The sequence below is a fragment of the Arachis ipaensis genome, chromosome B05, assembly GCF_000816755.2.
Source record: "Arachis ipaensis cultivar K30076 chromosome B05, Araip1.1, whole genome shotgun sequence".
Taxonomy (NCBI): Eukaryota; Viridiplantae; Streptophyta; class Magnoliopsida; order Fabales; family Fabaceae; genus Arachis; species Arachis ipaensis.
Window position 1 is genome coordinate 85492627 of NC_029789.2, and position 9651 is coordinate 85502277.

General features: G+C 38.2%; 1 long non-coding RNA gene across 1 annotated transcript; it reads left to right on the forward strand.

Annotated features, from left to right (window-relative positions):
* On the forward strand, window positions 339-3642 carry LOC107641924. Its single transcript, XR_001620519.2, has 3 exons — window positions 339-544; window positions 672-851; window positions 3428-3642. It is a non-coding gene; the product is annotated as an uncharacterized LOC107641924 (long non-coding RNA).

The following is a 9651-nucleotide window of genomic DNA, read 5'->3' on the forward strand; positions in this document are numbered from 1 at the left end:
TTCCAACACCCCAGCCCCTTTACTTTTCATGCAATTTACTTTTCTTGCAATTTAAGTTTCAGCTATTTTACTTTCTTGTTCTTTAACTTACTTGCAATTTTACTTTCTGCATCTTTAAGATTCATTGCAATTTACTTTCTGTTGGCTACATTTCACACAATTCACTAAATGTCAGCTTGACTAAACTAATCACCCACTAAAATTGCTTGATCCATCAATCCCTGTGGGATCGACCTCACTCCCGTGAGTTTTATTACTTGATGCGACCCGGTGCACTTGCCGGTTAGATTCGTGTGTTTTGGGAAAAATTTATTTTTCACCAAAATACTCATCATGCCTCCACCGAACCCGTCACACCGCTGCTGTTGCGATGTCATTACTGTCGCAAGGGAGAAGAGATGCGTGAGGAAAGAAGCTCGCAGGGAAGAAAGAAGAGGCTGCCTGTGCCACCCGCTCTGTCGCGTCTGATCTCTGTTATCACCGCGTCGCTGCCACCGAAGGTCTGCCGCCATTGTTTCCATCGCCTCCATGCTTCATATTCATCGTAGGTTACTCTGCCGTTGCTGTTCTATTCTGCTTTTCACTGGTAGCATTGAGTTGTGTTCTGTTGCCATTATTTGGTTTGCTATTGCCTTGACTATAACATGCCTCGTTTTCTTGATCTTCCTTAGCTGCCAATCATTACTGTCTTTCTTCGGTATTGCTGTCCTTATCCGGAACCACCGATGTCATTGTTGTTGCTTCCCCAGAAGAACTGAGGTTACTGCTACTGTTCCGGCCGTACTAGCTATTGTAAATTGGAAAAAGAAGGGGATCGCCACATTTAAATTCGACGGTTTCGACTAACTGAGGTAGGGGGTTTAAAACGATTTCAATTTAAGAATACCTACAAGGTTTATTGAATAACTGCAAATAGATTTAATAGCTGTGAGTAATCGATTGATTATGTAATTATTGAATTGTGGCTGAAATTGTGATTGGAATGGTTGAGGTTGTGATTTGGAATTGTTGATTTGTGATATTGATTGATTATGTGGATTGGGAATTGCTTGATGACTAATTGTTGAGAATTTCTGAATTTTAATGGGTTATGTTGGATTTGTTGCCGTTGAGTTGTTATTTGGTATATTGTAATGTTAATGAACTTAGTTGGTGGTTGATTTGGAATTGGTTTTGAGGGGTTTTGAAGGGTTGGATTTTGAATACTAAATAGATTGCTGAAAATCTGATTTTTGAAATTAAAAGGTGACTTTGGAAGTGAATCAGTTATTCAACGATAATCGAAATGATATAAGAGTAAAGGCTGAGTAAAGTATAATAAAAGTTGTTGTTGGGACTTAATTTTGAGAAGTTTGAATTAATTATAGAACTAGTTATGATTTTTCAAAATTAAAATGTAAAACTTGATTTTCTGCATTATTTTTAAAGGAAGCCGGAAACTTTGAAAAACAATAACTATTTCTGTGATTATCGGAATTGCGTGGGACCAAGTCCGGATTGAGCTTTGGGGTATAGGGAACTGGACTTCTGAATTTGAGACTTTTTCACTAAGTTTATGATTTATGGTGAATTTTTGAATCATGGATGTCAAAACTGGTTTTTCTGCAGAACGTTTAACGCAGCAGCAACTTGATTCCTCTACTGGGAATTCTGCAGTTTGAATTTTGAAATGGAACCAATTTTAAATAAAACTTTATTCCTATTATTTTAATGCCGTAAAATTTCAGAACAATTGGACTTGTAATTTCAAAGATACGAATTTTTGAAAGATGATGCATTATGCAGAAAAAGCCAGATTCTGTTTTCTTAAATTATTAACTTTGGGAGTTTATAACTTTTGATCCTGGATAGATATTGAGATGCAACCAATTGGAGGTGAAAATTAAGTATGTTTAGTATATGTGATTTAAATTTCAGGATTTTCCATGTTTTAATAAGCGAGTTATGGGACTTGGAAGAGGTTGTGTTCAATTATTTCTAAAACAGAATTCTGCAGAAAATTACCTAACTTCCAAGCTACGTAACTCCTTCATTAAAAATGGTATGACCCTGGAACTAATTGAGAAAGAAATTTGGATGAGTTATGTTTAACCACATTAATTTTGAAGGTAGCTGGATTTAATTTGGATTTTATATGAAATTTCAAATGTTGTATGGTGCTGCTGTCTTCTGGTTTTAAAACACTGCAGAATAGTCACGGTTTTGCTTATATTCCCGAAGCTATAGTCAGCGAAAAATTATGATTTTTGATTTAATAGAAAGCTTAATCTGAGACGATCGCATGGATATAAAGTTTGCGCAATTCCAAATTCATTTGATATTTTAAAACCAAAATGGAAATCAGGCTGCCAAGTTGTGTTGGTAATTATTTTGGATATGGAATTTAAGAAATAGATTTTCTATTATCAAATATTTTTGAGAATATATTGCTGTGGCAAATGCTGAAAGAGGCTGATGAATTAATGCAACCCAAGAGATATTATATATATATATATATATATATATATTTGTTGCTTAATGCAGCCCAAGAGATATTATTTATTTGTTTGTTGCTTAATGCAACCCAAGAGATGTTTGTTTATTTATCTGTTTCCCTGAGGCAACCCAAGAGTAATTTTTCATTCCCAAGAGTGTATATTTCCTGCGAGTAGAAAGCAGAGGCTGTCTCAATAGAGCTGCTAATAATTATATGCGCATTTATTTGAACGAAAAATCGTATCCGGGAAATCGTGAACTCGTGACCGGATAAATGTCTGGAATGCAGGTGCTAACCGACACATGAGCTCATGGCCTGTACTAGGACTAGACATTCATCATATGCATCTATGTGACATTGTTTGGGTGTGCATATTGTAATTGGTTTGCCTAAATGAATAATTCTGTTAACTGTTAATTGCTATATTTGATATAATTGCTCTTGATTGTGTTTGAACCTCATTACTTGTGTCTAAAATTGATTGGCTGGATTGTGGTGAATTAGGTGTTGGTTGAATTGCCTGGGCCTGAGGCCATGACTGGTTTGTGTTGGAAGTCTAGTTTTGTATAAAGTATCTGACTGGTTCAGCATAGACTTAATGAACCTATGCTTGGAGCAGGATGATCATTTATACCGCGTAGGTAACTTCCTTTATGTTATAGTATAGTAAGGTATGAAAAATCAAACTGGTTCAGCATAGACTTAATGAACCTATGACTGGGACAGGTTAGTCATTCATACAGTCTAGGAAACTTTTAAAAGTTTTACAAGAAAAATATGGATTTAGGAGGTTGAGTAATTAACTAATGATTTTAAAGAAAGTTAGTTTCCTTTTAGATGTCTATGAATGCAGTTAACTATTTGCGCTTTATTCTTTATTTTCACGGCATTCTTGACCTCTACTGAGAACATGTGGTTTGGTTCTCACCCCCAAATTTTCCACCCTTTCAGTGACACAGGTTTGAAGATGCATTTTGAAGCTGCGAGCGATTAGTAGATTTTCTTTATGGTTTTAATTACTTCCATAGAGTCCCCTCGCTGTTGTCCCTCGAGATTTTATTTTACATAGAGGGGTAGGTTTAGTATATCGTATTTGAAATTCATTTGATTCCTTTTGTATAAGAATTATTATTAATAATATTTATGTGATTATTTTTATTTGTGAATGTTTGAATTATGACTTTAATGAATAAAAAAAACAAAATTTCCTGGCATTTTCTTAAAACTAAAAGCGAAATCGATACAAAGGCTCAGTAATTAAGTAGTTAATATTAGAAAAGGTCACGTAACGTTCTTTCTAGTAGAAATACCTTGACTTAAGCAAGGTATTTTGCTGGAAGGGATGTTACAAGCAGTCTTCAGCTTATCAAACGCTTGTTTGCAATCCTCACTGAACTCGAACTCAATATCCTTCTGCAGTAATCTGGATAAGGGAAGTGCGACCTTACTAAAGTCCTTAATAAATCTCCTGTAAAAACCTGCATGGCCAAGGAACGAACGGACTTCCCTCACAGAAGAGGGGTAAGGTAAACTAGAAATAACATTCACCTTTGCTGGGTCTACAGAAATGCCATTATTGGATACCACATGTCCTAATACAATTCCTTGTTTTACCATAAAGTGACATTTTTCGAAATTTAATACAAGGTTTGTATTAACACATCTATCTAATACTCTAGATAATCCATCTAAGCAAAGGCTAAAAGAATCACCATAAATGCTAAAATCATCCATAAAAACTTTCATATAGTCCTCAATAAGATCAGAGAAAAGACTCATCATGCACCTTTGGAAAGTAGCTGGTGCATTGCACAAGCCAAAGGGTATTCTCTTATAAGCATAAGTCCCAAAAAGACATGTAAAAGTAGTCTTTTCCTGATCCTCAGGAGCTATATGAATCTGGAAATAACCTGTGTAACCATCTAAAAAGCAATAATGTGATTTACTTGACACGCGATCCAGCATTTGATCAATGAATGGAAGTGGATAGTGATCCTTACAGGTAGCTTGGTTGAGACGCCTGTAATCAATGCAGACTCTCCAAGCATTCTGAACTCTAGTTGCTATGAGCTCTCCATGCTCATTCTTCACTGTAGTGACTCCAGACTTCTTGGGCACCACTTGTACTGGGCTTACCCATTCACTGTCTGAAATGGGATATATGATACAGGAGCTTGTGAAGATGACGAAGTGCCTTCATTGTCAGTTAAGAGGGTCCCCACACTTAGACCTTGTCCAGTGTGCCTCTCTTCGAACTCTTCCTTGTGAACTTCAGCTACACTTTCCTCTATGACATCACACTGAAAGATGGAACGATCTTCTGGGGGTTTGTCAATGACTCCATTCAGATTGAAGATTACTTTGCGGCCATTTATTTCAAAGGAGTATGTTCCTGAAAAGGCATCCAATTTGAATTTTGATGTCTTCAGGAATGGTCTCCCAAGTAGGATTGATGATGGCTTATCTGAATCATTATGGGGCATCTCCAAGATATAAAATTCAGTGGGAAATGTAATTCCTTTAATGTTCACCAAAACATCTTCAGCAACTCCAGCCACTGTAATAATGCTTTTATCTGCTAACATAAAACGAGCTGCCGACCTTTTTAAGGGAGGGAGCCTCAAAATATCATATATAGACAAAGGCATTATACTGACACATACTCCTAAATCACACATGCAATCATAAATTACTACACCACCAATAGTACAGCTAACTATACAAGGACCTGGATCACTACATTTTTCAGGTAATCCTCCCATTAAAGCAGATATAGAACTACTTAAAGGAATAGTTTCTAATTCATTAATTTTGTCTTTATGGATACATAAGTCTTTTAGAAACTTTGCATATTTAGGTACCTGCTGAATAACATCAAAAAGAGGAACAGTTACCTCAACCTTTTTGAATATTTCTACCATTTTGGGGTCGGGTTCCAGCTGCTTCCTGGGCTTGCTTGCAAGTTATGGAAATGGAATTGGAGTAGTGTTCTCTGTGGTGTCTGCGCCTTTTGGTGCTTCCTCCTGTGGTTGAGCTATTTCTTCTTCAGCTATGTCCTGTATGTCCTCTTCCTCTTCAACATCTTCTATTTCTATTACCTCTTCAGCTGAGGTGTGTTCTGGTGGGCTTGGTTCCTCCTGATTCCTCTCCTGCAGTGTGGTTCCAGACCTTAAGGTGATGGCATTAATGCCTCCCTTTGGATTGGGTAATGGTTGAGAGGGGATTCCAGTGGAGCTTGAAGGTTGGTTACTGGAATTTTGCGTTGATCCAATCTATGACATAAGAGCTTGCAAAGTAGAGGTGAGACCATTCAGACTGGCGTTAATACTATTCATGTTATTTTCCATGGTCCGTTGTCTTCGCTCAAAAGATTGTAGTAGCTCTTCATTAGGAGATAAAGAAGAATGAGTAAATTGAGATGTCTGCTATTGATTGTTCTGTGGTCCTTGGTTTTGCCTCAGGTGAGGTGCTCTGTAAGGTTGATTCTGCTGCTTGTTGTTGTTATTATTCCACCTCTGATTTCCCTGATTATCTCTGCCTCCTCTGTTATTTTTGTCCCTCTAATTCTGGTTAGAATTGTCCTGCCATCCATGGTTATTATTTCCACTTTGATTGTATCCTTGGTTGGGGCGGTCATAGAAGTTATGAGTGGATGCCACCATGTTGTCTTCTTGTTGGAGCTGCGGGCATTCATCAGTGTAATGGCTATAATCAACACAGATTCCGCAAATTCTTTGTGGGACTAGTTGTTGGTTTTGTTGTGGCGGAGGAGGTTGAGCTTACTGAGCTTGTTGTTGATTCAATTGCATCTGCTTCAGCAAGTTGGTCATCTCACATATACTCTGAGCTAGAGCAGCAGTCTCTCTGTTAGAGGATACTTCTGCAACGGCTTTTGAACGGCCTTGCTTTTGCCTGTGATTCCTAGTAGATTCAGCTAAATCACTGATTAATTGCCAAGCCTCATCAGTGGTCTTGTACTTCTTCATAGACCCATTGCTAGCACTTTCTAATGTGGTCTTATCTTGGGGCCTCATGCCCTGTGTGACATAGCTAAACAACACTATCTTGTCAATCCTGTGGTGGGGGCATGCTTCCAGAAGATTATTGAAGCGCTCCCAGTATTCAAAGAGAGTTTCATTGTCATCCTGAACAATTGTGGAAATATCCTTCCTCAGTTTATCAGTAACTTCATATGGAAAGAATTTCTCCAAAAACTCCTTTCTGAGTGTATCCCAGTTGGATACATTTGCCAGAGGTTGAGTGTAGTACCACTTTCTTGCTTTTCCCTCGAGAGAAAACGGGAAAGCTTTCAGCAAAATTGAAGTTTCATCAGTACCATCACGCCTGACAGTAGAACAGGCTGCTTGGAAATCTCTCAAGTGCTTGATAGGCTCTTGAGCAGGTAGGCCATGAAACTTGGGCATCAAGTTTAGCAGTGCGGTCTTTATTTCAAAATCTATAGCCACCGCTGGATGATGCACTTAAAACGGCTGCATTGTAAAATCAGGGGCTCCTTCCTCCTAGATGGTAACTCTCCTAGCTGCCATGTCTTCTGCACATAAAACAACCGAATCAGTAGAACGGGGGCTGGTTTCTTCCTCAAGTTCACTCTCAGATCCGCCCTCAGAGCGGACTAACCGACGCTGTTCTCGCCTTATTCGTGAAATAGTCCTTTCAATTTCAGGATCGAATATTAGCAAGTGCGGATCAGGAAGTGAACGCATCATTTGACGGAAGAAACATGCAGCTCATAGTAACAAAATAAAATAAAATGCAAATAAATAAATTCTAATTAATAACTTTAGCACTCTATTGCAACTCCCCGGCAACGGCGCCAAAAATTGATGAGGGGCAGAAGTTGGTAAATTAAAAATTATTAAAATAGTTACATTGCAAGTATAGTTCTTAACTCACCGAAAATCTGCCTATCAATTTAGAAATATGTCACAGAGAGTTTAAATTAAAAATTACTGGGAGTTTAAGTCCCATGTCGTCTCCCAACGAGTTGCAGAAAAGTGTGCTATTTTATTAATCAGATGTTCCAAGAAGTTGAGTTAAGTAGAGGGAAAATTAAAAAGAGGAAATTTAAATAATATGAATAAAAACCTTGACTGGGAGTTGATTAGTTGGAATTTCTATTATTGATGGAATGATCTCAAGATTAATTTATAATTAATGGTTGTTTTGTTTAGTTATCCTTTACCAGGTAAAGGAAAGTCAAACAAGTTGGAATGCTAGATCTATTCACGAGTTGCAACCCACTTAGTTCAAAGGGATTGGTGTTAGTGATTAGATAACAATTCAACAGTTAACCCAATTACAATTTTTCTTTCAATCCTTCCAACTCAAGAGTTCCTTTCAATCAATTCCCCATCAAGTGAAGGAACTACTCACTCATTGCAAATAATAAATCCATAACACATGAAAGGGAATTAAAAGAAGACATGATTATTGGAATGGAGAAATAAATTAAAATGGAAGAAATAATCCTTGTCTCAAATAATCATGAAAGTATTCAAATGACAAAATTGAACAAAGCAAAGAACATGGAAGAATAAAACCAAGTTAAGAGAACGAACTAGAATGACGAGGTCTTGATAAGGAAAAATAACTCTTCCCAATGTTCCATTGCTAAGATCAACTCCCAAAATTAAAATTGTAAAACCTAGAGAGAAAAACCTAGAGGAGGAAAAACTAGCTCTAAAACTGTCAACTGTGTAGAATGAATGTTGTTGTTTGTTTCTGCATATTCTCTGGCTCTAGTTTGCTGTTCCGGGCCGAAAACTGGGTCGAAATAAGGTCAAAAATCGCCCCCAGCGAAGTCTACAGATTATGCAGATCGCACATGTCACGCGATCGCGTCATCCATGCGGACGCGTCATTCGCGCTTTTCCTTACCACGCGTTCGCGTCGTCCACGCTACCGCGTCGCCTGAGCTTTTCCAATCCGCGCGGCCGCGTGAGCCATGCGGCCGCGTCACTGTGATTCGCTCTCCTTCGCGCGGTCGCGTGAGCCATGCGACCGCGTCACTTCTCGCTGGTTATCTCCTCAAATTCTTGTGTTCCTTCCATTTTTGCTAGCTTCCTTTCTAATCTCCAACTCATTCATGCCCTATAAAGTCTGAAACACTCAACACACAGATCACGGCATCGAATGAAATAAAGGAGAATTAAAAATACATAATTAAAGTCTCTAGGAAGCAGTTTTCAAACATGTTATAAATTCAGGAAGGGATTATAATTTCATGCTAATTTAATGAATAAGTGGGTAAAGATCATGATAAAACCACACAATTAAACACAATATAAACCATAAAATAGTGGTTTATCAACCTCCCCACATTGTAGAGTTCTAGGAATATGATCTCATGAACTTCTACTTCCTCTCCATTCATGATACTATGCATCATGATAGCCCGGTCCACAGTAACTTCAGACCGGTTGCTAGTAAGAATGATAGAGCATTGGATGAACTCCAACCATCCCCGAACCATTGTGAGCCAATTCTTTGGGTTTGGGTTCATACTTTGGTCATGGTTCCTTGTGATCTATGCATTAGCATAGAACTCTTGAACCATTAAGATTTCAACTTGTTGGATTAGGTTGGTGAGAGTTTTCCAACCTCTTCTTTGAATCTAATGTCGGATATCTGGATATTCACTCTTTTTGAGCTTGAAGTGGACCTTGGGGATCACCTTTTTCTTGGCCACAACTTCATAGAAGTGGTCTTGATAGACCTTTGAGATGAATCTCTCCATCTTCCATGACTCAGACGTGGAAGAAATTGCATTCCCTTTCCTCTTTCTAGAGGTTTCTCTGGTCTTAGGTGCCATTGATGGTTATGGAAAAACGAAAAGCAAGGCTTTTTCCACACCAAACTTAAAAGGTTTGCTCGTCCTTGAGCAAAAGAGAAAAGAAAAGAGCAGAAGAAGAAGAAATGGAGGAGATGGAGGGTAGTGAAAGTTTTGCCCAAGGGTGGTAGTAGTGTGTATGATGTGTGAAATTGAAGATAGTGAGGAGGGGTGTTTATAGGGTAGGAGAGAGAGGGAATTCAGCTATGAAAGGGTGGGTTTGGGAGGGGAATGGTTTGAATTTGAATGGTGAGGTAGGTGAGATTTATGATGGATGGATGTGAGTAGTGAAGAAAATGTGAGGAAGAGGGTATGATTTGATAGG